At 33.6% G+C, this 27,519-nt stretch overlaps 1 long non-coding RNA gene across 1 annotated transcript; it reads right to left on the bottom strand.

The window, feature by feature from the left end:
- Positions 1–27,519, bottom strand: LOC309633047. The gene is made up of 2 exons (XR_014247274.1): positions 27,448–27,519; positions 1–18,829 (listed from the first exon to the last, which is right to left on the bottom strand). It is a non-coding gene; the product is annotated as an uncharacterized lncRNA (long non-coding RNA).

Genomic DNA, 27,519 nt, shown 5'->3' with positions numbered 1-27,519 from the left:
TTTTCAACATTGTACTGGAAGTACCAGCTAATGCAATGAGAAAGAAAAGGAAATATAAGATATACTGATTGGGAAGGAAGAAATAAAACTGTCTTTGTTCACAGATGACATGATCATTTATATAGAAAATCTGAAAGAATGGACAAAAATACTCCTGGAACTAATAAGTAATTATAGCAAGGTTGAAGAATACAAGGTTAATATACAAAGTCAATCACTTTTCTATATACCAGCAATAAACAAGTAGAATTTGAAATTTAAAACACAATATCATTCACATTAGAACCCTTAAGAAGAAATACTTAAGTATAAATCTGATAAATATGTCCAAATATATATGAGGAGAACTACAAAACTCTGATGAAAGAAATCAAAGAAGAACTAAATAAATGGAGAGATCATCCATGTTCATGCACAGGAAGATTCAGTATCATTAAGATGTCAGTTCTTTCCAACTCAATCTATAGATTCAATCCCAATCAAAGTCCTAGCAAATTATTTTGTGGATATCTACAAACAGATTCAAAAGCTTTTATGAGAGGCAAAACACCCAGGATAGCCAGCACGGTACTGAAGGTGAAGAAGAAATTTATAGGACTGACCCTACCTGACTTTAAGACTTACTATAAAGCTATAGTAATCAACCGTGGTCTTGGTGAATAGAAAAACTTAATAGACAAATAGGTTAATAGAACAGAACAGAAACCCCAGAGATAGTCCCACACAAATATAGTCAACTGATATTTGACAAAGGAGCAAAATCAATGCAATGGAGAAAATATAGTCTTTTAAATAAATGATGCTAGAACAACTAGACATCCACATGTAAATAAATGAATCCAGACACAGACTTTACACCATTTACAAAAATTAACTCAAAGTGCATCATAGAGCAAAACTATAAAATTCCTGAAAGATAAGGTAGGAGAAAATCTAGGCGACCTTGGGTTCGACAATGATTTTATGTACAACACCGAAGTCACAATCCATGAAAGAACTGATAAGATGGACTTCATAAAAATTAAAAACTTCTGCTCTGCAAAAGTCACTCAAGAGAATGAGGAGATAAGCCACAGATTGTGAAAAATTATTTGCAAAAGAAACATCTCATAAAGGACTATTTTCCGAAACATACAAAGAAAGAATTCTCAAAACTCAACAATAAGAAAACAAACATCCAGGTTAAAAAATGGGCCAAAGATCTAAACAGCCATCTTACCAAAGATATACAGATGACAAATAAGCATATGAAAAGGTACTCTACACCATGAGCCATTAGGAAAATGCAAATTAAGGCAACAATGACATACCACTACACACCTATTAGAATGGCCAAAATTTCAAACGCTGACAGCACCAAATGTTGGTGAGGATGTGGGGCAACAGGAACTCTTGTTCATTGCTGGTGGGAATGCAAAATGGTACAGTCATTTTGGAAGACAATTGGTAATCTCTTACAAAACTAAATATACTCTTACCATACAATCCAGCTATTGTACTTCTTAGTATGTACCCAAAGAAGTTGAAAACTTATGTCCACACAAAAACCTGCACACAGATGTTTATAGCAGCTTTGTTCGTAATTGCCAAAACTTAGCAGTAACCAAGATATCCTTCAGTAGGTGAATGGATAAATAAACTGTGGTACATCCAGACAATAGGACATTATCCAGTGCTAAAAAGAAAATAGGCAAGCCATGAAAAACTATGGAGGAAATAAATGCATATTACCAAGCAAAAAAGCTAATCTGAAAAAGTTACATGCTGTATGATTCCAACCATTTGACACTCTGGAAAAGGCAAAAGTTAGAAGACAATAAAAAAAAATCAGGGGTTGCCAAGGATTAGGGAGGAAGGAGAGATGAATAAGCAGAGAATATAGGATTTTTAGGACAGTGAAACTATTCTGTATGATATTGTAATGGTAGATACCTGTCATTATACATGTGTTAAAACCCACAGAATGTACAACACCAAGAGTAAACCTTAGTGTAAACTATGGACTTTGGGTGATAATGATGTGTCATTATAGGTTCATCAATTTTTAAATTGTACAACTCTAGTAGAGGATGTTGAGAGTGGAAAGGCTGTGCACATGGTGGGGCAGGAGATATATGGGAAATCTCTATACCTTCCGCTCAATTTTGCTGTAAATCTAAAGCTGCTCTAAAAAAATAAAGTCTAATAAAACAAAACAAATAATATACATATGCTCATCAAAAGACATATTTTGTAATAATCAAAGCAGCAGAATAGAAATATAATATGAATGGTGGCATCTGCACACAATGCAATACTAATATTAATATGAAAAATAACAAACTACAGCTGCATGCAACAACATAGGTGAGTCTCACATAAAAGACACAAGAGAGTATATATTTTATTATTCCAGTTACATCAAGTTTAAGAACATGATAGAAATCAGTATCATGATTACCTTTGGTTGGGGGGAGGTTGAGCTAAGAGGAAGCATGAGAGAATCTTCTGGAGTGCTGAAAATGTTCTATATTTTGATGTGGGTGTTATTTACACAGGTGTATTCATATATAAAATTCATTGAGCTGTACACTTAAGATATGTGCACTTCACTATACAGCATGGAATCTTTTCCTCAGAGTGTCCTTCAGCCTGGTTCTCATATACTTTGGCCTGGGTCCCAGGATGGAGTTCATCAGCTGAAATCCTACAGGACATTGAGATCCCAAGGTGTCAGCAGCTTTGGTAATAACAGGAGGTAGCACAACCAGCAGCAATGTAAAGGGTCCTCTGTATAGACAGTAGTGTCCTCACCTTCAGGCATTTGCAGCTTGGATTCCCACATCAATAGCAGGAGCAGCACCATTAGTTAAAGCTGTTGTAACACTGGGGGAATCACAGCTGTTTTTTGATATTTACAGGCACTAGAGATTTCACCACTGAGGTGGAGGAGAAAAATGGAGGCTACTTTGTGGGGTCCAAGAGAACCACTTCATGGAGACCACTCCTTCTGAAGACCGCTGTCACACAAGGAGGTCAATGCATTTATGCCCTTTTGCACTAGAGTTCTGAACCATTTGAGATAGAATGTGGAACCAGACAGATGGAATGCAAATGTCAGCCTCATTATTAATAGATCAATGGGAGAAGAAGGTATAGAAACATGAGAAGAATTAGATACCCAATACTTAACCTCATAATTAGAGGCAGTGCTGGGAAATCACAGCCCCCTGCTCCCCTGCAATGACAAAGCCTTTATCATTTACCTCATGATCAAGAGCAGCCTAAAACACATGCCTTCTGCAGGCAAGCATACACCAGTAATAAAGAAAGAGGAAGGAGCTAAGCTGTAAGTACCCAGTTCATTATCTGAAGCTCCCTACTCAGATGAGGTGCTACCTTTCAGAGGAGGAGAGTGAGGCAGCACTGTGCCGCACAAACAGCTGTCCTCTACCTGGAAACCTCAGGAGAGGGGAATGAGTGTCTTCCAACAGCTGCCCAAAATATCTGGCAGGAATATGAGAATCTTGAGTTCCCACAGAGCAGACAGGGAATTGTCATTATCACTATGGTCTGTTTTTAGTCAGATAATAGCATGGCCTTGCAAAAAAATGCACATCCTGAATGTAGGACATTTTGTAATGACATGTGGTGGTCATCATATTGTGTCAGGGTCCTGAGAGTGTATGAGGAGACAACAGGAGAAAAATGATGTTTTTTTGTCTATTTATGAAAAGAAAATAAGGCAGGCTCATATTTGGATCAGAATGTAATTTTTACAATTCTAGGTGCCTGTTGCCCCAAGATGAGTGTAAAAAGAGTACTTCTTCTTTCTATGAGGTAGGCCTGTGTAGGAGGAGAAGATGCATACTCAGGGGTCTTTCATCTGGACAGCTAGATCCCCCAGCAAGAGGTCAAACCCAACCTCTCTCTCATCTAAAATGGGATCAGGATGCTGTTCAGATTTTCTGGGGCAGGGCTCCAGTTATAAAGCAGGGAAAAATCTCAGTGTGCTCAAAAAGGCACATGCTTTCACACAGAAAATAAGCTTAAAAGCTTAAGGTCACTTCAAGCTGGGAGAAAGTGAACTAAATTGCTATCAAGTTTTAAAGGCAAAGATAAAGAATTGCCACAATCATGTGAACAACGTGTGAAAAGTACCAAACTTTAGGTACTTGACAAATATTGCACTTGGGACATCTTATTTCCAGTTATTACTGGATGATATTTTCCTAATGTTTTAGAAATTATTAATATTTTTGAGAACCATTCATATTTTAACCTATAATAGTTTACTTAAATATGTGATTTTAACAGCTGTTGTATTAAGAGCTTTATTCAGATATTAAATTACTTCCAGGAAAATATATCTCTTTATAATGATAGTCAACAATCACATCACAAAATAGAATTCACTTGAAAGATATGCTTTACTGTTTTTATTTCAAACCAAAATTCATGTAGTCCATAAGCAACCATGCCATGAAATACAAATGGAGGGTTTCAGATCCTCTGTGGGGTAGATTATCAAGCCATTTAGTGCATCCTTGAGAGAACACAGATGTTCTGGCGAAGGAATCAGAGAAGAGTACAGAGGGGAAATGACCAGAAGGGACACCAGCGAGGGAGGGACAGGGTCTACAAGAGCAACCACAAGGAAGAAGGAAAGGTTGTTACAAACTTCCCCTATTTCAAAATTTTGCAAAGGACTTGGGTCTAAACTTCTAGCAAATTGAGATAGAAAATTTATAAAAACATTATTATACACAAGGCAATTCTTAAAGTATTGCTTTAATCTTTTGTGTAACTTCCTCTATTCTCTGGATTGTTGCAGTGATAAGGAACGGCAGACAGAGACATTCTTTGTAGAAACAAGAAGAGGTAATTACCTTCTATACTGGCACTGTTTTTTTTTTTTTTTCTCCCTGATTTATTCATTCATGGGCTTCTTCAGCTCTCCTGAGTCTATGGGAAGGGGTGTTTACCTGTTAGTCATTGAATGCCTATTTCTCCCTTCCCTGCACTACTGATCAAGTAAAGGACACTTTCAACTTCTCAAAAGTCCATTTTAGATGTTCCTTGTATGACTCAATTGACATGTTCACTGGCGATAAGCAATCTCACTATGACTAAGCAGCTTCTACTTTTGACATCTTCCAGTAGAAGAAATGAGTTACTGTGTAGGAGTTTCCTTTCAGGTGGCCTTTACCTCAACAACTAACAACTGATCAATTCTATAATGCAAAACTTTCTCTTCGAGAGATCAGAATGTCTTATTAACGTAAAGTGCTTACTGCTGCCAAGTTCTACCTCTCAAAATGGTAGAAGACAACGATTTTCTGTTACTGTAGGGATTTTTAAAAGAATTTTTTACTTGGCACCCAAGAATAAAACTTTTTCCTGTTTCAGATTTTCAGAAAAAATAAGAACATTCCTCCTAAGAAGCTGTCATCTGAATGTACCAGACTGAAAGGCGGGGTTTTGCATGCCAGGTGGAAATCTACATTCAGTTGAAGGTAACTAGAAAGCTAATATTTAATATTAGCTTTAAGATCCGGGTCCTATCTTCCTAACCACCTTGAAGAACCTTGTACATTATTCATAGTGGATTTCAGAGCAGACTTGGATCATCAAGGCATCTGAGAAGGGGTTGACAGTTATGGGAGCTCTAGTATAAGATGAAGCTTCAGTGATGGACTGGGTTTGAGAATATGATGGAGGGACCATAATTTAGAACTTGGTCTTCCCAGGGCTTGTTGGAAATCACAGGATATCATGACATATTTTCAACACATGTATTAAAGTGAAGGGGAAAAGTGAGGGGAAGAGAAAGGTATCCTGGGTAGTAGAATACAAGCAAGATAAATGGAAAAAAAAAAGAATAATTGAGTATTAATTGCAGAGTGATAGCAAGGATAATTAAAATTATTTAACTTTATTTAATTTTAGCTTTTTCATTTTAATTTAGGTCATAGAATATGACATAATTGATGCATAAACCTTATTTTAAATTAATATGATTATCTTTACATTTTGTCAAAAGCCCCTGAATTAGTAAGAAACATATCCTTGATCACACTGCTTACTATTGTATAAACAAATGTCAATGCCAGATATTAAGGGAGTAATTTTTATCACCATTGCACAACACTAACAGATGTTTCTTCAGCTCAATATTTCACTTTTATATTTAACAGATAAACCAATTTGCTACTAAGTTTGTTTCTCCAGCCTGGGTTGTAAAAAAGCAGCATCTTCTGGGAAGCTTTGCAATTAATGCAGTATTACAGAGATGCCAAGACACAACTTCAGTGAGATCCATACTTACTCAGGTAAATTCAACTAATTCTTGTGCTATGTTAGCTAAATGGTAAACTATTTACTTAGTCATTCTACTTACAAAAATTGTTAGATTTTACGTTAGGTCAGAATTTCATCAAATGCCTATCTAAAACTTATGTAAAGGTGGATGTCTGTGATACTGAAAATAATTAAAAACATACTGACCTCTATGAGCTTCAAGTTGTGCAGTGCTCTAGGCCATTAGCATCCATATTTATCCTGAGAGAATACATATTTAGAAACGCAGATAACTGGTACTGTGATGCCAGCTGCCTATGTCTTAAGGATGATCACCATTATTTTCTTGGCACTTATTTAGTAATAGGTTAATGGCATTCTTTGTAAAGAGTGCTAGTTCATTTTTGAGCTTAGCTCTATATCTTTAATAGAGAATTCCTTTGGATTCTTTTTAAAAAATTCTAAAAAGTTCTGTCTTTTATTATAAATGCTTAAATAACTTTTGTTTTCCCAACTTTTTACTATGAACATTTTTCAAGTATATAGAAAATTTGGAAGAAAAATACAACAAACACTCATATCACTCATACACGTACCATCTAGATTCAACAATTGTTAATATTTTTCCATATAAGCTGGTGTGCGTGCCTGTGTGTGTATGTGTGTGTTTGCTGAATCCATTTCAAAGTGCAGACTTGATGATATTCTTCCCTAAAGATTTTAGCTGCATCCCCTTAAAACAGCATTCCACTACACAATCACATCATTAACACACCCAAGAAAATTAACATTAATTCTATAATATTATCTAATACCTAGACCACATGCAAATTTCTTCATTTGTTCCGCAAACACATTTTATGTCATATATTGTATAGCTGGTTTGTGTGTGTCTCCTTAGTCTCTCTCTTTTTTTTTTTTTTTTTCACCCTTAGTCTCTTTTAATTAGAACAGTGCTCTCCCTAGCACTCCCTGCCCTCAACACACACACATTTTCTTTTCTTTGGCATTGGACTTTTAAAGTGTTCAGGCCAGTTTTTTTGTATATGTTCCATGTTCCCAATCTGTTTATTTTTTCATAGTGTCATTTAACTTGTTCATCTCTCCTGTGTGTTTCTTGTGAACTCAGTTGAGTCCCTTAAGTCTATCTTAAACATGTGATCTAGCTACACTCACTTATGTTGATATTTTTTATTATCACATGTACATAAGACTTGGCCTTATCCAATAAACTAAAGTCTTTCTAATTTCATAAAATGTAATACCATTTAGTGAGACCACTCTCCTGTGCTTTATGATTTCTTAGCAAAACATACACTGCACGTTTAGCAGTTGAATCATACTATTCATATTCATCCTCTTTGCATTCTCATCCAAACATTTTCATTTAGAATGTAGTATACTACACTAAAAATTATTATTTTCCTGTCAGTGTGCCATCATTTTTTCTTAGTATTATCTGGTTTTTGATTTTAATTTAATATATTCTCCTGTATTAATATGCAGTTAAAATCTTAGAACTATCTAAACAACTGGTTATCTGCTTCTAGAATAATAATATATATTATGAATACATTAGAATGAATGCATTTTATAAAAACGAAGTTCTTTAGTGTACCAATGAAGTGTGAGGGAAATCTGTATGCTATTTCTATAACGTGTAATGAGTATCATGAAGTAAAATAGTCTATAAAAAATTGTGAAATTTTTAATCTAAACTATGAATATCTGGAAAACCAATGTCTGAATGTTTCAGTGACTGCAAATTAAACTAATTACAAATCTATTACAATTTATAAGTTAGTTCTTTAGGCTCTTCTCAAAAGAACATAAAAGTGGAATGTTTATGTTTGATTTGACTATGCACAGTATTTGTTTTAGGGCAACATTTTAGTCTTTTTAAGATTCACCTTTTAACTAGATATTGGGGAGAAATTAAACTTTTATAAATAGTAGACATATTTCTGGCCCAGAGGGCACAAATTCAATTACAAAAAGACACAGTAAAATGTACAGCACCTTGCATCAGAGAATCATTATGTATAGTACAGAAAAGAATTAAAGCCAGAAAAGGAGATTTTTCATCCATTTAATTAGTCATTTAAGTTGAGAATTAGAGAGCTGGTAAGCCCTTGAGGTACAGTATCGGGAAGAGGAGGCCAATGTTCTGAAAATTTATTAAAAGTTAATTTACCAATTTTCTAATCTTAATTTTAGCTGATAGTCTTCTTGAATATATTTGCCCACTAGGAACAAATTATTCTTGTATTCAATTAATTCATTTAACAAGTACTTATTGAGTGCCTACTACATCCAGGAATTTTTTTTTAATGTTGTGCCCATAACAGAGAGCATCAATAACAAAAAGTCGCTGCCCTCACTGTGCTTAAGGGAGATGAACAATGAACACTTAAAATACATAAAATGTAACATCTGGTAATGATAAGTGCTATAAAGTCCCAACTGTACCTCCTCTCCCTTCCTTTCCTTAGCAGATCTCAGTGGTCTAGATCTGGTATCCATCCCCCGGCAAGCAGCCAAGAAAAGGAGTAATGCTCATAAAGTCATATATGGATCCACGGTCCCTACTTTGGATGAATGAGCCATGAGAATATCTAGGGAAATAATAGTACAGGCTGAAGGAACTGCAAATACAAAGAACTTAAAGACAAATTCCTTAATAAACATTTATTTTAAAAGACTAGACTAGAAAAAAATGACCATAAGAACCCTAGACTGCCTATGTCCTCACTTGCTACAAGTGGAATATTCTTTAAAATGATCCCATGAATACAGGCGTTTAATATATTCAATATATTTCAGAATGTTAAATTATCTTATCCATGAGGATAATCTATTTCTCTAATTATTTAGATCTTTATGTCCTGTAATTGGATTTTAAAACTTTCTCCATAGATGTCTTGCATATTATTTTAAAAGTTTATTACTAGGCACTTCATAGTTTTTCTACTGCTCTGTATTACCTATTGTGTTTTCTAGATCAGCGGTCCCCAAACTTTCTGGCACTAGGGACTGGTTTCGTGGAAGACAATTTTTCTATGGGGGGTGGGGATGGTTCAGGTGGTAATGTGAGCCATGGGGAGCGATGAGGAGCAGCAGATGAAGCTTTGCTCGCTTGCCTGCCACTCACCTCCTGCAGTGCAGCCTGGTTCCTAACAGGCCAAGTAACGATACTGGTCCACGGCCTGGAGGTTGGGGACCCCTGTTCTAGATGATCATTGCTGGTATAGAGTAATGTTAACTGACTTTTAAAAACTGATCTCGTACCCAGCATCTTTGCTGAACCTCCTGATTTGTTTTACTTTCTTGAGCTGTTATAATATCCATATATAATACTGCTCTTTGGCTTTTATAATATTTTGCCTTGAATTCTCTTTTGATAGATATTAAGATTGGTACTCTAGCCCTTTTTACTGTTGTTTATATTTTAGTATGTTTTATTAATGATTTAAATTTCCATCTTTATCTTTTTGTTTTAAATCTCTTATTTTTGCATTTAGTATATTGTTTTGTTATCCAATATGAGTAACATTTACATTTACTGTAATTACTGTTATATCAGATTTATTTCTGCATTTCATATTTCCCTTTGCTATGCTGCTTATTTTTCTTCTTCCTATTCTTTCTTTCACATAGATAAAAATTTGTTCAAATATCAAATTTCTTCAAATATCAAAAATTGAGATTTACATTCCAGTTTTATTCTTTTAATGGGTTATCCCTAACTTATTAAGACTGATTGTTACACTTTTTCATATTTTTCTATTTCCCAAGTTTATCAATATCTTTCCTCAAACAATACAAATGATTTAGAATTCTCTCATCTCTTTCTAGTTTCTCCCTGAAGTGTTTTGGTTCACATCATCTAGAATTTCAGTTTTGGAAATTCAGTTGTAAATGTGTTTTTCTCCATTTTCTGTCATTTTCCCCTTATTATTCTTTATTTTTTGTCCTTACACTTTTAGACAATAATAATTTTTAAAAGTTTTTTGCCCACTCTTTCTTCCCCTATTTCTATATCATACTGAATATATTTCTCTTATTAGAGTTCTTCTAGAAGTTTTCATGTATTTTTTAATTGTGGTAAAATATACAAGGCATAAAATTACAGTTTTAACTATTTTAAATTGTGGCAAAATACACATAACATAAAACTTACCATTGTAACCATTTTTAAGTGTACAGTGCAGTAGTTAAGTACACTCACATTGTTGTGCAACCATCACAGCTCTGTCTCAGGAACTTGTTTCATCTTCCCAAACGGAAACTCTGTACCCATTAAAAGTAAGTCTCCATTCCCTCCTCTCTCTAACCCCTGGCAATGGCCATTCTACTTTCTGTCTTTATGGATTTGGCTACTCTAGGTACCTCATATGAGTGAAATCATATAGTATTTGTCCTTTTGTGTTTGGCTTATTTCGCTTAGCATAAAGTCTTCAAAGTTCATCCATGTTGTAGCATGTGTCAGAATTTCCTTCCTTTTTAAGGTTGAATGATATTCAATTGTATGTATATACCACATTTTGTTTATCCATTGATGGACACTTGGGTGGCTTCCATCTTTCAGTATTTGAATAATGTCACTATGAACATGAGTGTACAAATCTCTGTTCAAGTCCTTGCTTTCAATTATTTTGGGTGTATAACTGGAAGTAGAATTGCTGGATCTATGCTAATTCTATAATCATATGGTAATTCTATGTTTAACTTTTTGAGTAACTGACATACTGTTTTACATAGCAGCTGCACCATTTTACATCAACATTCTTCCTACCGATGCACAAGGGTTCCAAATTCTTCACATTCTCACTAACACTTGATGCTTTCTGTGTGGGTTGTTTTGTTTTTGCCTGTTTTTTGTTTACAATAGCCATCCTAATGGGTGTAAAGTGAGATTTTGACTTGCATTTCCCTATGATGTGTGACATTGAGCATCTTTTCATGTGATTATTGGCCATTCACATATTGTCTTTGGAGAAACATCTATTCAGGTCCTTTGCCCATTTTTGAAATGGACTGTTTTCAGATTGTTCCTTGCTAGTGTGTGAAAATGCAACTGATTTTTGCATGTTGACTTGTATCTTGCTACTTCACTGAATTCATTTATTAGTTCTAAAAGCTTATGTGTGTGTAGTTGTTAGGGTTTTTTACATACAAGATCATATCATCTGCAAACAGAGATAATTTTACTTCTTCTTTTCCAGTTTGGATGCCTTTTATTTCTTTTTCTTGCCTTATTGCTCTAAGACTTCCAGAACTATGTTGAATAGAAGTGGTGAAAGCAGGCATCTTAGCCTTGTTCCTGATCTTAGAGGAAAAATGTTCAGGCTTCCATCATTGAGTATGATGTTAGCTGTGGGTTTTCCATAAATAGGCTTTATTATGCTGAAGTAATTTCCTTCTATCCCTAGTTTATTGAGTGTTTTTATCATGAAAGTGTGTTGAATTTTTTCAAATGTTTTCTCTGAATCAACTGAGATAATCACGTTTCATTTTGTTTTCTGGTCTGTCTTCCATTCTCTTAATGTGGTGTATTACATTGATTGATTTTTGTATGTTGAACCATCCTTGAATTCCAGGAATAAATCCCACTTAGTCATGGTGTATGATCATTTTACTATGCTGCTGAATTCTGTTTGCTAATATTTTGTGGAGGACTTTCACATTCATATTCATAAGGAATAATGTTGGTAGTTTTCTTGTCTGAGTTTGATATCAGGATAATGCAGGCCTAAAATGAGCTACGAAGTGTTCCTTTCTCTTCAAATTTTTGTAAGTATTTCAGAAGGATTTAATTCTTCTTTAAATATTTGGTAGAATTCACCAGTGAAGCCATCTTGTCCAGACTTTTGTTTATTGACATTTTTGATTACTGATTCAATCTCCTTACTGGTTATAGGTCTATTCAGATGTTCTACTTCTTCATGATTCAGTCTTGCTAGGTTGTATGTTTCTATGAATTTGTCCATCCCATCTAGGTTATCCAATTTGTTGGTGTACAGTTATTGATACACTTTTATAATTCTATTTATTTCTATAAATCAATAGTAATGCCCCCTTTCTTATTTCTGATTTTAGTTATTTCAGTATTCTTTCTTTTTCTTGGTCAATGTAACTAAAGGTTTGTCATTTTTGTTGATCTTTTTGAAGAACTCTTGGTTTCATTTTCTCTATCATTTTTATATTCTCTATTTATTTTTGCTCTAATCTTTATTTCCTGTTGCTGGCTTTGGATTTGTTTGTCCTTCTTTTTCTAGTTCCTTAAGTTGTAAAGTTAGGTTGTTGATTTGAGACCTATATTCTCTAATGTAAGTCTTTACAATTATAAACTTTCCACTTGGCATTACTTTTGCTGCATCACATAAGTTTAAATATGCTGTGTTTTCATTTTTATTTTTCTCAAGATATTTTTAATTTCCCTTGTGATTTCTTCTTTGACATATTGGTGTGTTGTTTAATATTTATATATTTATGAATTTTCTAGTTTACCTTGTACAGTTGATTTCTAGTTTCATTCCACTGTGATTAGAAAAGACACTTGGTATGTTTTCAATCGTTTAAACTTTATTAAGACTGTTTTGTGGCCTTAACATATGGTCTATCCTGGAGAATGCTCCTTGTGCATTTCAGAAAAATGTATATTATGCTGTAAGGAGAGTTCTGTATATGTCTGTTAGGTCCAATTTGTCTATAGCGTTATTCAAGTCCATGCTTTCTTTACTGATCTTCTGTCTAGTTCTTCTATCTATTATTGAACGTGGGCTATTAAAGTCCTCTGCTATTATTGTAGCAAAGAGCTTTTTTTTTTTTTTTAATACAGTCTGTGTGTGGCAATGTTTCTGAGGCCTTAAATGGCTGAGATGATTTTTTATTGTACTCTCATATTTAAATGATGATCTGGATAAGTGCAAAATTCTAGCATCAGAAATTTGTCTCCCCTACAATACTAAAACGTATAACTCAGTTATCTTTTTACAAAAGTTTTTGAAATGTCTAAAATGAGTATATTGCCTGGTCATATGTAAGTGATCTGCTCTTTCACTCTGGAAGTTTTTCTTTATTTTTGATATTCTTAAATTTTACTAAAGTGAGGCAAAGTATGAAAACTATCCAAATAACAGCAATCTGTCTTATTTAACTGTGTGAGAGTCTATGTAATCTCCATGTTTTAAAGTATTAATTTTGGGCATGTTATTGACTTTGAGTTTTATGAGGGTAGGGGTCATGTCTTTCTGGTTCATGGCTTTATCTTCAGTGCCAAGAAGGGTTCCTGGCATATGACAGGTGTGCTAAATAAACATTTGTTGAATGAATGAATGACTAAATGAATAGATACTAAGGGAACTGCCAATTTTCCTAAGATTCTATAAAATTTATTAATATTTCTTCTGTAATTTATCTCAATAGCTAGGGAATTTTTATGGCAGAAATGTGAGAAATAGACATTTAATAGAATTTAACAGTAAACTGAATTAGTTCCATTAAATGATCTATGAAATATAAGAAATACATAGTCAGGAAAAGGATCATGCAAATTATCATTGGCTTCTACACAAATCTGGAGCCTAAAAGATAAAAGTCTCAGTCATAAATGCAGCAGCCCTTTGTACATGTCACTTATCACACTGTACTTGGTCTACAGCCCTTCCTCTCCTACTAAACTGTGACCAACTTGGAGGGACAACCTGTTTTTGAAGGAATACTGTATATGACAAGATTTGTACTGCACTTCTTTAGACTAGTGATATGTACCACTATAATAACTTAAATACTTAAAAGTGGAAAGAAGTGGTAGTTTTCTTTTTTTCCCTCAAGAATATCCACTTAGGATTTAATGTACAGCATGGTAGCTATAGTTGATAATACCATTGTATATATTTAGAAGTTGCTAAGAGAATAGACCTTAAAAGTTCTTATCACAAGAAAAAAATTTTGTAACTTTATATGGTGATGGATGTTATCTGGACTTACTGTGGTGATTGTTTCTCAATATGAACAAATATCGATTTATTTTGTCATACACATGAAACTAATATAATGTTGTATGTCAATTACATCTCAATAAATAAAAAAAGAATATCCACTTACATCAATGAATGCTAAGTTAAAAAAAAAAGACAGAATGGAAGAGAGAATGGGGGACATTCTTTCTTAAATCATCTTTGTTATGGTTCTAAGCTTATTATGCTTAGTGGTATGATTTTTTTCTAATGATAACAACCATGTGTGAGCCCCCACCATCGTATTCTCTGCTTCTCTTAACTACCATCTAAAATAACAGCAGTCAGATGCAGACATAGAGAATGGACTTGAGGACACAGGGAGGGGAAAGGGTAAGCTGGGATGAAGTGAGAGAGTGGCACTGACATATATACACTACCAAATGTAAAACAGATAGCTAGTGGGAAGCAGCCGCATAGCACAGGGAGATCAGCTCGGTGCTTTGTGACCACCTAGAGGGGTGGGATAGGGAGTGTGGGAGGGAGGCACAAGAGGGAGGGGATATGGGGATATATCTATACGTATAGCTGATTCACTTTGTTATAAAGCAGAAACTAACACAGCATTGTAAAGCAATTATACTCCAATAAAGATGTTAAAAAATAAATAAATAAAAATAAAATAATATCAGTAATGTCCACTTTTAACAGTCCTATACATTTGAAAGTTGTCACAGATTTAGAAACAGATACAATCTTTCCTGAAGAAAAGTAATAAAAAGGTTGATAGAAAAAGAAAAGACAGGTATTCTCATGGTTGTGAATATAGAAAGTCTAATGATAATTCACAGCCACAAAAGACATTATTGTGACAACAGTGGTAAATGCAAAAAGATCTTAAGAATATGCTTTGGATGGTGGAATTCTTGCAGGTTTTTAGATATTTAGAATCTGTAACACTGAACTGTATAAATAACTAACAGTAAAAAAAATAAAGCCTATGTTTTTCTACAGAACTTGAATGAATTACAGAAATTTGAGAAGGTTTTAACAGACTTGAAAATATGAATTATTTGGATTTTGCATTGCTACTGTGCAAAAGTGGTATGGGATATTTCAACCAGTATGTCAAATAATATATGCATAAATTGGACAGAGCAGAGTTGCCTTATATTTTAAATAATAGTAATCAGTTTAAAAATAAACTCATTTAACTTTTACATACTTTTCATATTTCCCTGTCTAAACTAGTTCCTCAAGTTATTCCTAGCCCATGCTATTTCATTAGAATATATTGATGAATGTAGAGCAAGGTGGTAAAAATGATTCTCATAAAGGAAGTATAATAAAATATTTGCTTTCAGAATAAACCTCTATTCAAGTCTGTACATCCTGTAATGACCACAGAATTCCCTTTTACTGTTGTTTCATGGTTCCTAAGGTATCATTCCATTTGGGAACATATTTGAAAATTAAAACTTTGGCAACCATCTTTACAAAGTATATAGGCATACTTTAAAATTTGAACTTTAACATTTTAAACCATGTCTATATATCTTCCCTTTTGAAACAGTTGCCTTGTTTGAAGAATTTAAGCAATGAAAATGCAGGTAAAGTCACCAACAATGAGGCCATGTGGGCTAAAATAACTTGAGGAAAAGTTACCTTTAACAGAAGTTACACAGAATTTTAGACTTAAAATGGACACTACAGATCATGTAATCTGAAAACCATTTGGGGAGCACATGGTAAGGATTGAAAACATCTTTCACCCTAAAATTTTTAATGTGATTCAGATATTTAATGTTTCTATCCTGCTTAGCAAAGGCAAATCTACATTTTTTGCATTATCTAACTGTTATTTAAATGTAATTCCCATTACTTTAACTAGAATCTTTTGTGGAAAAGAGAATCACATTATGAATATGTAATGAAGTTTTGGAGTTTACTTAATTCCTTGGAAAAATACATCTTCATTAGTATTTTTTTAGTTGGGCAAAAAGTCTTTCTATGATACTTATATCAGTTAATTTTTTATGCTACCACACTTTTGGATAAATAGGAGGGAAGGAACATATGGGTTATGTCCAAGTATTGTTTTTCAATATTTTATCTAAAATTGTATTCAATTTTCAATTTAGTTTTTAAAAGTTAGTTTTGCAATATCATTGCAATTAAGCCTGTAATTGTTGTATTTATTTAAAGCAATACTAGCCTATCGATTTACATTTAAGTTTTAAACAACTTATTTTGTTTTTATAACGATAAAGTTGAATAGCATGTTCTTACATGGATATACTAGTTTTATGCTGATTGTTTTCAGAATAAGCTAATCATATATGATATAATTAAAATTTTATGTTAAATAAAAGTATGCTAAAAGAAATACTTCAAACATAACTATATATGCATCATTATTATGCAAATTTTGACATGTAAACAATAAAATACTGTTCTAGTTGTCTGAAGAGTTAGAATAAAGGCATGTCTAGTAAGGCAACTGCCTTGTACATAGTCGTACAAATGGCATAATTATACCACTTTGTTTATCATTCTATTACTTTACCACTCATTTGGTGTTTGATAGCTGTGCTGGGCTGACCAGAAATTTTGAATATGTGAAAAGAATTTGTTGGGTTGGTGGGTTTTTTTCTTTCTTTCTTTCTAAATTTTAAACTTCCTAAAAATTTTAAAGTTTTTCATTTTACATTTGGTTTTTCATTTACTTGGAATTTAATTTAATTTTATGTATAATGTTGGAAACAAATTCAACTCCACTTCTCTCCCCTGTGAAAACTCAATTGTTCCAGTTTTGAACAATTACTTATTGAACTGTTCCTCCTTTCCTTTTGGTATCTTGTCAAAACTGTCTTGATATTCTTGGCACTTTATACTTCTTCTTTATAATCCCCTTGTCAAGGTCCACAGGAAAAAGCTCTGCCAGTAATTTGATAGTGAATTTCATTGACTCTATAGATTAATTTTGGAGAAAGCTGACATCTTTATCATATTAAATTTTTATACCATGAACATAGTGTATCTCTTTTTCATGTATGTTTCCAATAAAGTTTATTATTCCTTCTACAACTATCTTGTATACATTTTAAAAGATAATTATTAACTGTTCTTATATATTTTTAGTTGACACTATAAATAGTATATTTTAAAAATTATGTTTCCTATTTTGTGTTGCTAGTGTATAGGAATGCAGTTGATTTTTATAAACTGCACTTGTACTTGAATTCTCTTATTCTAAAATATTATCTGCATATTCTCTTATTTTTATGTGAATTCTCATATTGTCTTTGAATAATAGTTTTTTTTATCTTAATGTGGTAAAATACACATAAAATTTATCATCTTAACCATTTAAAGTGTACAGTTCAGTGGTATTAAATACATTTCCATTGTTGTGCAAGCATCACCACTATCCATCCCCATAACTCTTTTCATCTTATAAAACTGAAACTCTATCTATTAAACAATAACGCCCCATTCTCCCCTCCACCCAGCCCCTGGCAACCATCATTAACACTTTCTGTCTTTATGATTTTGACTACACTAAGTACCTCATGTAAGTGGAATCATATAGTATTTGTCTTTTTCTAACTGTCTTATTTCACTTAGCATAATGTCCTCAAGGTGCATCAATGTTGTAGCATATTGCAGAATTTCCTTCTTTTTTAAGGTGGAGTAATATTTCATTATTTGTATATACCACGTTTTGCTTATCCATTCATTGATCAATGGACACTTGAACTGCTTCCACATTTCAGCTATTGTCCACTCCACTGCCGTGAACTTGGGTGTACAAATATCTCTTTGAGACCCTACTCTCGATTCTTTTGGGTATATACCCAGAAGTGGAATTGCTGGATCAAATGGTAAAGTAATTCCATTTTAAGTTTTCTGAGGAACTGTCATACTGTTTTCCACAGTGTCTGTATCATTTTACACTCCCACCAACAGTGCTCAAGGGTGACATTTCTCCACATCCTCTCCAACAAGTTATTTTTTTGATGTAAGTGTTCCTAATAGTTGTGATGTGGTACCTATTTTAGTTTTGATTTGCATTTCCCTAATGATTAGTGATGTTGAGCATCTTTTTTATGTGCTTATTGGCCATTCATACCTCTTTCATATCCAAGAAATTACTGCCAAGTCCAATGTTGTGAAGTTTTGTTCTGTTTTCTTCGAAGAATTTTATTATATTAGGTATTACATTTGGGTCCTTGATCCATTTTGGTGTTTGGTAAGGGTCCAACTTCATTCTTTGCATGTGAATATCCAGTTTCCCAGCACCGTTTGTTGAAAAGACTGTCTTTTCCCCATTGAATGGTCTTGGCACTCCTGTTGAAAATCATTTGACCGTATATGTGAGGGTTTATTTCTGGGCTCTCTATTCTATTCTATTGATCTATGTCTGTCTTTGTGCCAGTACAAAACAGTTTTGATTACCGTAGCTTTGTAATAAGTTTTGAAATCAGGAAGTGTAAGTCCTCCAGGTTTCTTCTCCTTTTTCCAGATTATTTTTGGATACTCAGGGTGCTTGAGATTTCATCTGAATTTTAGGATGGGTTTATCTGTTTCTGCAAAAAAAATTATTGGGACTCTTATAAGGGTTACACTGAATCTGTAGATTGCTTTGGGTAGTACTAAATCTTAACAATATTAAGTTTTCTAATCCATGAACTTGGGATGTGTTTCCATTTATTTTTTTCTTCTTTAAGTTTTTTCAGGAATGTTCTGTAGTTTTCAGTGTATAAGTCTTTCATCTCTTTGGTTAATTCCTAAGTACTTTTTTAGTTTTGATACAATTGTAAGTGGAAATGTTTTATAATTTCCCTTTCAGATTATTTATTGTTTGTGTATGGAAATACAACTGATTTTTACTTAGTGACTTTGTATTCTGTTATTTTGCTGAATTAATTTATTCTAACAGCTTTTGTATGGGTATGTGTGTAGTCTTTTTTTACACATAATATCATCTGCAAACAGATAATTTTACTTCTTTCTTTCCAAGTTGAATGCTTTGTATTTCTTTTTCTTGCCTAATTACTCTGACTAGAACTTCCAATACTATGTTGAATAGAAATGGTGAAAATGGGCATCCTTGCCTTGCTCTTAATCTTAGAGGAAAAGTGTTCAGTCTTTCACCATTGAATGTGTTGTTAACTGTAGGCTTTCCATAAATGGGATTTATTATGTTGAAGTACTTTCCTTCTATCCTTAGTTTGTTGAGTGTTTTTATCATGAAAGGATGTCAAATAATTTTCTGCATTCATTGAGTTGATCATGTGGGTTTTTATCCTTCATTTTATTCATGTGCATATTGCATTGATCAAAGTTTATATGTTGAACCACCTTTGCATTCCAGGAATAAATTCTACTCATCATGCTGCTGAATTCTGTTTGCTAGTATTTTGTTGATTTCTGCATCAGTGTTCATAGGGATTTGGCCTGTAGTTTTCTTTTCTTGTAATGTCTTACCTGACTTTGGTATTAGGTTATGCTGGCCTCATAGAATAAACCAGGAAGTGTTCCCTCCTCTTTAATTTTTTATAAAAATTTGAGAAGTATTAGTATTAGTTCCTCTTTAAATGTTTGACAAAATTCACAAATGAAACCCTCAGGTCCAGAACTTCTCTCTGTTGGCAGATTTTTGATTACTGATTCAATCTCCTTACTGGTTATAGGTATACTCAGATTTTCTATTGCTTTGTGATTTAGTTTTGGTTAGTTTTATGTTTCTGGGAAATTTGTCCATTTCATCTGGGTTATTCAATTTTTTTGGCATACCATTGTTCATTGTACTCTCATAATCCTTTTTATGTCTGTAAGATTTCTAGTAATGTCCCTACTTTTATTTCTGATTTTAGTAATTTGAGTCTTCTTTTTTCTTAGCCCATCTAGCTAACGGTCTGTCAATTTTGTTGGTCTTTTCTAAAAATCACTTTTGTTTTCATTGATTTTCTCTACTGTTTTTCTATTCTTTATTTCATTTGTCTCTGCTCTAATTTTTATTACTTCCTTCCTTCTGCTAGCTTTGGGTTTTGTTTGTTCTTTTTCTAGTTCCTTAAATTGTAAAGTTAAAGTTGTTGATTTGGGAGCTTTCTTCTTTTTTTACATTTTCCTGCTTTTTTTATATTTCCCCAAACACATTAAACTTTCTTACTCAACTTCAGAGCAGTTAGCCAGCCACAGCACTTGCCCTTCAGATTCTTAAGGTTTGAGTCAAACAGTCCACCACGTTCCCAAAATTCCAAGGGATGCATATTAAATATTCCAAGTGATTCCTCTGAAGCTCCTTTTGCTTATCTTGAGGTGTGGAACTTAGCTCTGCAATACCTCTATCAAAAACATTTTCTTCTCTTCCTCTAACCTCCCATCCCCATCCTCTAATCCCTTCCATCCAACACTTTCATATACTCAATGTAGATGAGGAATTAGGATCATAAAATCTATGTTGTTGACTTCCTTTGGAAATCTTATATGGAAGACTATCTTACATTAAATGTGAGGTTTGTCATTTTAGGGCCTCAGCTGAAGAAGTCTTATAACTTGTTCCTTTTAATTATTACATATTTATTATCTAATTTCCATCATGATTTTTTTTCTCTGACCCATAAGTTTAGAAGTGTTTTTAAATTTCCAAATATATCATCTTTTAAAAACATTTTTGAAATATTGATTTCTGACTTAATTCATGGGACTAGATTCATGGGACTTAATTCATCTGTCTGAAGCAGACTGCTGGAAAGCTGTTGAGCCTTGTTTTATGACATAGTTTATAGTCAATTTTTATAAATGTTCCCTATGTGCTTGTGAAGATGTTTATTCTCTAATAATAGAAGAGTACTCTATATATGTCCATTAGATCAAGACAGTTAATTGTGTGGCTTGATTCTACTTTCTTTTTAATCTGACAATTACTGTGAAGAATATTAAAAATTTCTACAATGTTTATGGCCTTACCAGTTACTCCTTGAAATTCTGACAACTTTTATATATTTGAGAATATTGGTAGGTGGTTATAAGTAGAGATCCTTTTTTTATCTCCTTGGTAAACTATGCCTTTTATAATTTCTGTGGCTAATTTCTTTGTCCTTAAGGTTTTTCACATTAAAGCTTGTATTGTCAGATATTAATATTCTGAGCTATTCTAATTGTCTTTTCCCTCCACTATTTCTCTATTATATCTTTTTACTTTACTTTCAGTCTTGCCTTTACTTTTTTAAGAGTATGTATTGTAACTGACATACAGCTGGATTTCATTTTTATCCAATCAGAAAGTACCTTCTACCAGGAAAATTAATCTTTTAAATACATTTATTGCTTTTACTAAAATATATGGATCAATTTTTATTATTTTGAGCTATTAATCATGCTTTTGCTTTATTTTTCTCCTTTCCTGCTTTGTATTGGATTGATTGAATTTTATAATCCACTTTTTTATTAAGAACTTATATGTTCCTTTAATATTTCATTACATATACCCTGACATTTAATGTGAATATTTCACTTAGTAAAAATCATCAGTATCTCTACTCTCCTCTTTTCCAACAGAAACATCTTAAACACCTTAGATTCTTTCACTGTTATCATATTTTCAAGTTTTTTGTCCAGCATTTTAATTTTCCTTTATTTTTTATATATTTAAATTACATCATTACTATAGTTTTACACAGTTAATGGTTGTTTGCTAATTTTTTTTAGGCTAATCATTCTTCTTACATTTCAGATCTGTTTTCTGAGTTCAAAATCCTTAAAAAGATCTTGTAGTGAGAGTCCACTGGTTTTATGCTTTTGATTTTGTCTGAAAATATTCTTATTTTGCACTCACTATAGTGTAGCAGACTATGAAGTTCTAGGTTGACAGCTATTTTCTTTTTGCACTTTGAAGTTACTATCCCATTGTCTCCTGGCTTCCTTTCTAATATTGAGAAGTCTAGTGTTATCAGTTAAATTGTCATTCTATTCTATAGGTAATCTGTCTTTTCTAATGGCTGCTTTCAAGACTCTCTGTTACTTTCTTCTGTAATTTTACTTCAATGTGTGCAACTACTGGTATATATATATATTTAATATTGCACCCAATTCATTGTGCTTCCTGAATCTGAGGATTTCAGCTATCATTACTTAGAAAATTTTCTTTCCTCATTCTCTCTATTCATTACTTCTGGAAATCCAATTCTAGCCTCTATTTTTCTTAACCTTTCTTTTGTACTTTCCCTCTACTTGATATTTTGTCCTGCATTTGGGGTCATTTCTTTAGATCTTACAGGTCATGAATTCTCTATTAGGGTTTTTTCTTTCTTTTCTTTCTTTTTTTTGGGAGGGGGGGATATGTCCACTCTGCTTTTATTTTTTTAATTTTATAGTTTTTAGTTTTTATTTTTTTTGAACTATAGTTGATTTACAATGTTTCAGGTGTACAGCAAAGTCAGTTCAGATTCTTTTCTATTATAGGTTATTACAAGATATTGAATATAGTTCCCTGTGTTATATGGTATGTTATGGTGTGTTTAATCTGCCATTTAACTTACGATTGAGTTTTTAATTTCAGTAATTAAAATTGTCATTTCCAAAAGTTCTAGTCCTTTTAAAAAAATCTATTTGCTGTTTTTTGACTGTGTCTTTTCTCTTTCTCATGTTCAGTTTCATTTTTTAAAATATCAGTACGTATTTTATCTATACACACACACACAAACTTTTATCTAATACTTCTAATAACTGAAATTACTAAGGGTCTATCTTTGTTGCATGTTTTTCCTACTGGCTTTTGTTCATGGTGGCTCATTTTTGTGTTTTGCAGTTTGGGGACTGTGAACTGTTTTATAGGGCTTTATCTCTAAGAATTTTGAGGGGTCTTTGTTTTAACATGTTTTCTTTTAGAGAGGATATGCTATTTTCTTTCTCCCAACCTGGATGTAATTAAACTGGCACTACATTATGCTATTATCATGGCTTGGGGTTTCCTAGATCATGCAGATTATGTGAATTCAAATTGTAATCCATTTGGGGGCATGGCTGTGGTTTCAAAATGTCAGAGGAAGTACACACACGCGCGCGCGCACACACACACACACACACACACACACACCCTGTCCAAAGAGCCCATGCCAAGAAAAACAAGTCTCTCTTCTTCATCCTCCCTGTTTTCTGCTCTCCAGAGTTTTCTTCTAGCCCACTGTTTCACTGAGGATGTTACCTTTCAATGTTTCTGATTTCAAATGAGAGCCTCAGTTCCAATTTGGGACCTTATGAGAGCTTAAGACCATGTCTTCTGTCCCCACAAAACTGTTAAAACTCAGACCTTTTGGTAACTGAGATGGGCATATGCTTCCAGGACAGCAGTGGCATAAGCGCCAGCTTAATAAGCTAGTTTTCACCTCCCTCCTTACTTTTGGCCTATGAGTATTTTACATACTTTATTTTGCAAGGTCTGCTATGCATTTTGAGTATTTTTATAAAATTATTTCAACCTGCAGTCCCTCGTGTTTTGTTGCAGATTTGTTAGGCTTACTATGTGACATGTGATATGAAGTATTACATGAAATTGAATCACAGCATTTAATTTTTCAAATCTAAAAGTATCTTCTGTGAAATATTTTTGTATACTTATCATATTGCAATGAGTATCAGGAATCATGTTCTAGTCCTGATTTTATTTGCTATTTGTGACCAGGGGCAAATAACCTAACATTTCTCAAAACTACTTTCTTGTCTTTAAATTAGAGCACAGGATCAAGGAATCCCTTAGATTTCTTCAAGTTCTAATACATAATGAGTCTATGAAGTAAAAACAGCATTGGTGAAGGTTCAAGAGGTAATAATGCTCATCACATTCCTAACACTAACCTGCCATTCACTATATATCTTTCACTACACCTGACTCAAGAATCAAATTGTCCTTTTGTTGACCCAAGTTTTTTGTTTTGTTTTTTAATGAGAGTAAAAGAATATGTATTACATGAAATTTACCTTCTTCACCATTTTAAAGTGTACAGTTCAGTAGTATTAAGTACATTCACACTGTTGCATAACATTGACTTTTAAACTTTAAGGTTTAGGTTACTTATTGGCAAACAAGGACACATCTATTTCTATCATCTCTACCCTGCCCTCATCTGTTCTTCCTTTCTTCCCCTTGATACAATGGCTGGAAAACTGTATCAGGGGAGAAATGTTACAACCTAAAATCAGCTAACTAAAACGCTTAGACTCAATTTCTTATGTTGTCTTATGTTTTCATACTTCTAAGGTCTGAATGTTTGTGTCCCTCAAAACTCATATGTTGAAATTCTGATGCCCATTGTGATGGTTTTAGAAGGTGAGGTCTTTGGGAGGTGATTAGTTCATGAGATGGAGCCCTCATTAACAGGATTAATGCTCTTAAAAAAGAGATACCACAGAGCTCTCTAGCCCATTCCACCATGTGAGGACACAGCAAGAAAGGGCCAGCTATGAACTGGACGAGGGCCTTCACCAGAATGCTACCATGCTGACACATTGATCTTGGACTTTCCAGCCTCCAGAACGGTGAGAAATAAATTTCTGCTGTTTATCCACAGCTACCCAGTCTGTGGAATTTTGTCACAGCAACCAAAATGGACTAAGACACATACCTATTTTTTTCTTGAGCCTTTTTGCTGGATTAACTCACAATTTTGGAGGTCTATGAACCACAGATAGATTCATATTTGACTTCTGCAGTGTGAATATAAAGTCTACTTTTTTGTAAAATATTAAAAGGTTTAATCCTCTTTCTCAAGGGCCTCTTTGATATTCAAGTAATACTCTTTTGAAATGCCCATGCTATCATCATCTGTGTTTTTTCTCTTTTTGTAGATTTTACAGGCTTAATTTTGCTAGATCATACTTTCCCAATGGTTTTGCATCCGACTTAGTTATCCAATATCATTTTTATTGACTTTTGGTAATTCCTCAATATTTTGCAAGGCTTTCAATTTCACTTTGCAGTGTAGTTTTACAGTGTTGGATGCTTAAAATATCAGCACCTAGACAAGGATGTCACTCTAATGGGCTCAGACAAAAGCTACTGTTAAATGGGGGAAGGAATGTTTCAGGATGTCTAATTTTGTGAGGCATGTAATTCACTAAGACAAATTTTTATGTCATGATTATTTCTGCTTCACCATGTATCATAACCATGGTGGTGAGATTAAATAAGAAACACTCAGAAATTGAGGCCCCCTTCACTTCTGTTAGTCACAAGAGTATTCCATCACCCAGATGATCTCTTTCATTTAAATCAATATTTACTTCTTTGTGATTTGTCTAATCACTCCTATTTAGAGGTCAGCTCTTTAAAAATGAACATCTTAAATCAGTGGACCTCTGGAAAAATAAGACATTAAAAAATAAGACAATATTACATAACTAGTCATTTCAGTATGAGAAAAAAATCAAATTTCTTCTCTGATAGTTGCAGAAAAAAAAAGTAAGCTTGACTGAAATTTCCAATTGCTATTGATTTTAGGGACAATGTGAACAGAATTTAAGTAAAACAGATATATTTCATCAATTCCAATTCCAAGAAGATTTTTCCCTACATTTTAGAATTTCCAATATCAAGATGCATGTTAAAATCAAGAGTAACAATTATAATGAGTTTTTTTCAGCTGCACCTAGAAAATATGCCTTATAATCCATGATGTTTAAGTTAGAATCTAGTCTAAAATTCTAATCTAATTAATAATGTACTATCAACTATTAGCCAAAATATTAAATTGAAGAAATGGCTATGCAGAATTCAACTTTCAAGTGGATGCATTCTATTGATAACAATAGTGTATTGCAATACTAAATCCTTACTGAGACTAGGTATTGTTTTAGGTGTTTTATTTATTTTATTTAATTTTTACAGTAACCCTATTATTAATCTGTCATGGGTGAGGACACTGAAGCAGTGGGGTTAAATGACTTAACCTCTTAACCATGTATGAGGACCAACATAATGGATGAATTAGATGTTTCTCTTCTGTACAAAATTTTTACCTGCTGGTAAACAGAAACAAGTGCTATTCTAGATGAAGCATTTTATGAAAACACACTAATTTTTAGTATCTGTCAAAGAATGGATACCTATTTACAGAGCAAATAGCCATATAGTTTTTCTTATTAAGACCCTGTGGTAGGCAGAATAATGATCCACCAAAGATATTCACATCCTAATCCTTGGAACCCATGAATATGTTACTTTATATGGCAAAGGGACTTTGCTGATGTGAAAAAGGGTATAGACCTTGATATGGGAGGATTATCCTGGATTATTGGTGGACCCAATCTTATCATGTGAGCCCTTAAAATCAAATAGTCTTTCCCTGCTGCAATTAAAGGGAGATGTGACTATGGAAAGGTCAGAGGGATGCAACATTGCTGGCTTTGAAGACAGAAGGGTGTCCGTGAGCCAAGGAATGTGTATAGCCTCTAGAAGCTGGAAAAGGCGAGGAAAGATACTCTGCAGAGCCTCCAGAAAAGAAGGCAACCCAGCTGACACTTTGATTTTAGCCTAATGAGACCAATGTAGGGATTTTGACTTACAGAACTATAAGATAACACTTTTATGCTGTTTTAAGCCATTAAGTTTTTGGTAATTTGTTACAGCAGCCATAGGAAACTAATACAGGCCCATGCAGGTTAATCTACTTCAGTGAAATATCCTACAGCACACAAAAACATTTTAACATGTGAGGAAGCATTTTTGGATTAATCTACATACAACGTCTGGAAAAGTATTAGATGAGAAGTATTCATTAATTCCTGAGTGGTATGCTGCCCTGAAGATGCTTACCAAAACAGCCTGATGGTTTGCTTAGTGTTTACCCATAACGTGTTATACAAACCACTGGTAACTTGGGATGGTACACGAAAAAACACTTTGAAGTTTTCATAGTATCTTTACCTTTGCCTTCTATTTAGGGCATGTGTTGCAGGTTTTGTACTCAGAGAAGTTATTTATAACTTACTACATTTTAGTATATAACCTAAGAAAATATGCCTTCTATGGGTGTCCTGAGCCGTCGGAGTCCACACGGCTGAGGCGGCACTCCAAGAGGGAACCGCTCGCCTCCTAAAGTCCCTGGGCGTCCAGCAACACGACGAAGGAACCAAGAGCCTAATATAAGCCACAAGATACGATCGCGGGGACGACGGTCTCCTGCCAGGCCGTCACCCTCCTTACCGGTCCTTAAAAGACCCACAGCAGATCCACGCCCACGAGCATCCTACCTCTTTCCGCAGCCACAAGAGCCGC

The sequence above is a fragment of the Balaenoptera borealis genome (genome assembly GCF_965194805.1).
Source record: "Balaenoptera borealis genome assembly, chromosome: 8".
In the NCBI taxonomy this organism is placed as follows: Eukaryota; Metazoa; Chordata; class Mammalia; order Artiodactyla; family Balaenopteridae; genus Balaenoptera; species Balaenoptera borealis.
Note: the sequence above shows the minus strand (reverse complement) of the source record. Positions and strands in the feature narration are given on the sequence as shown.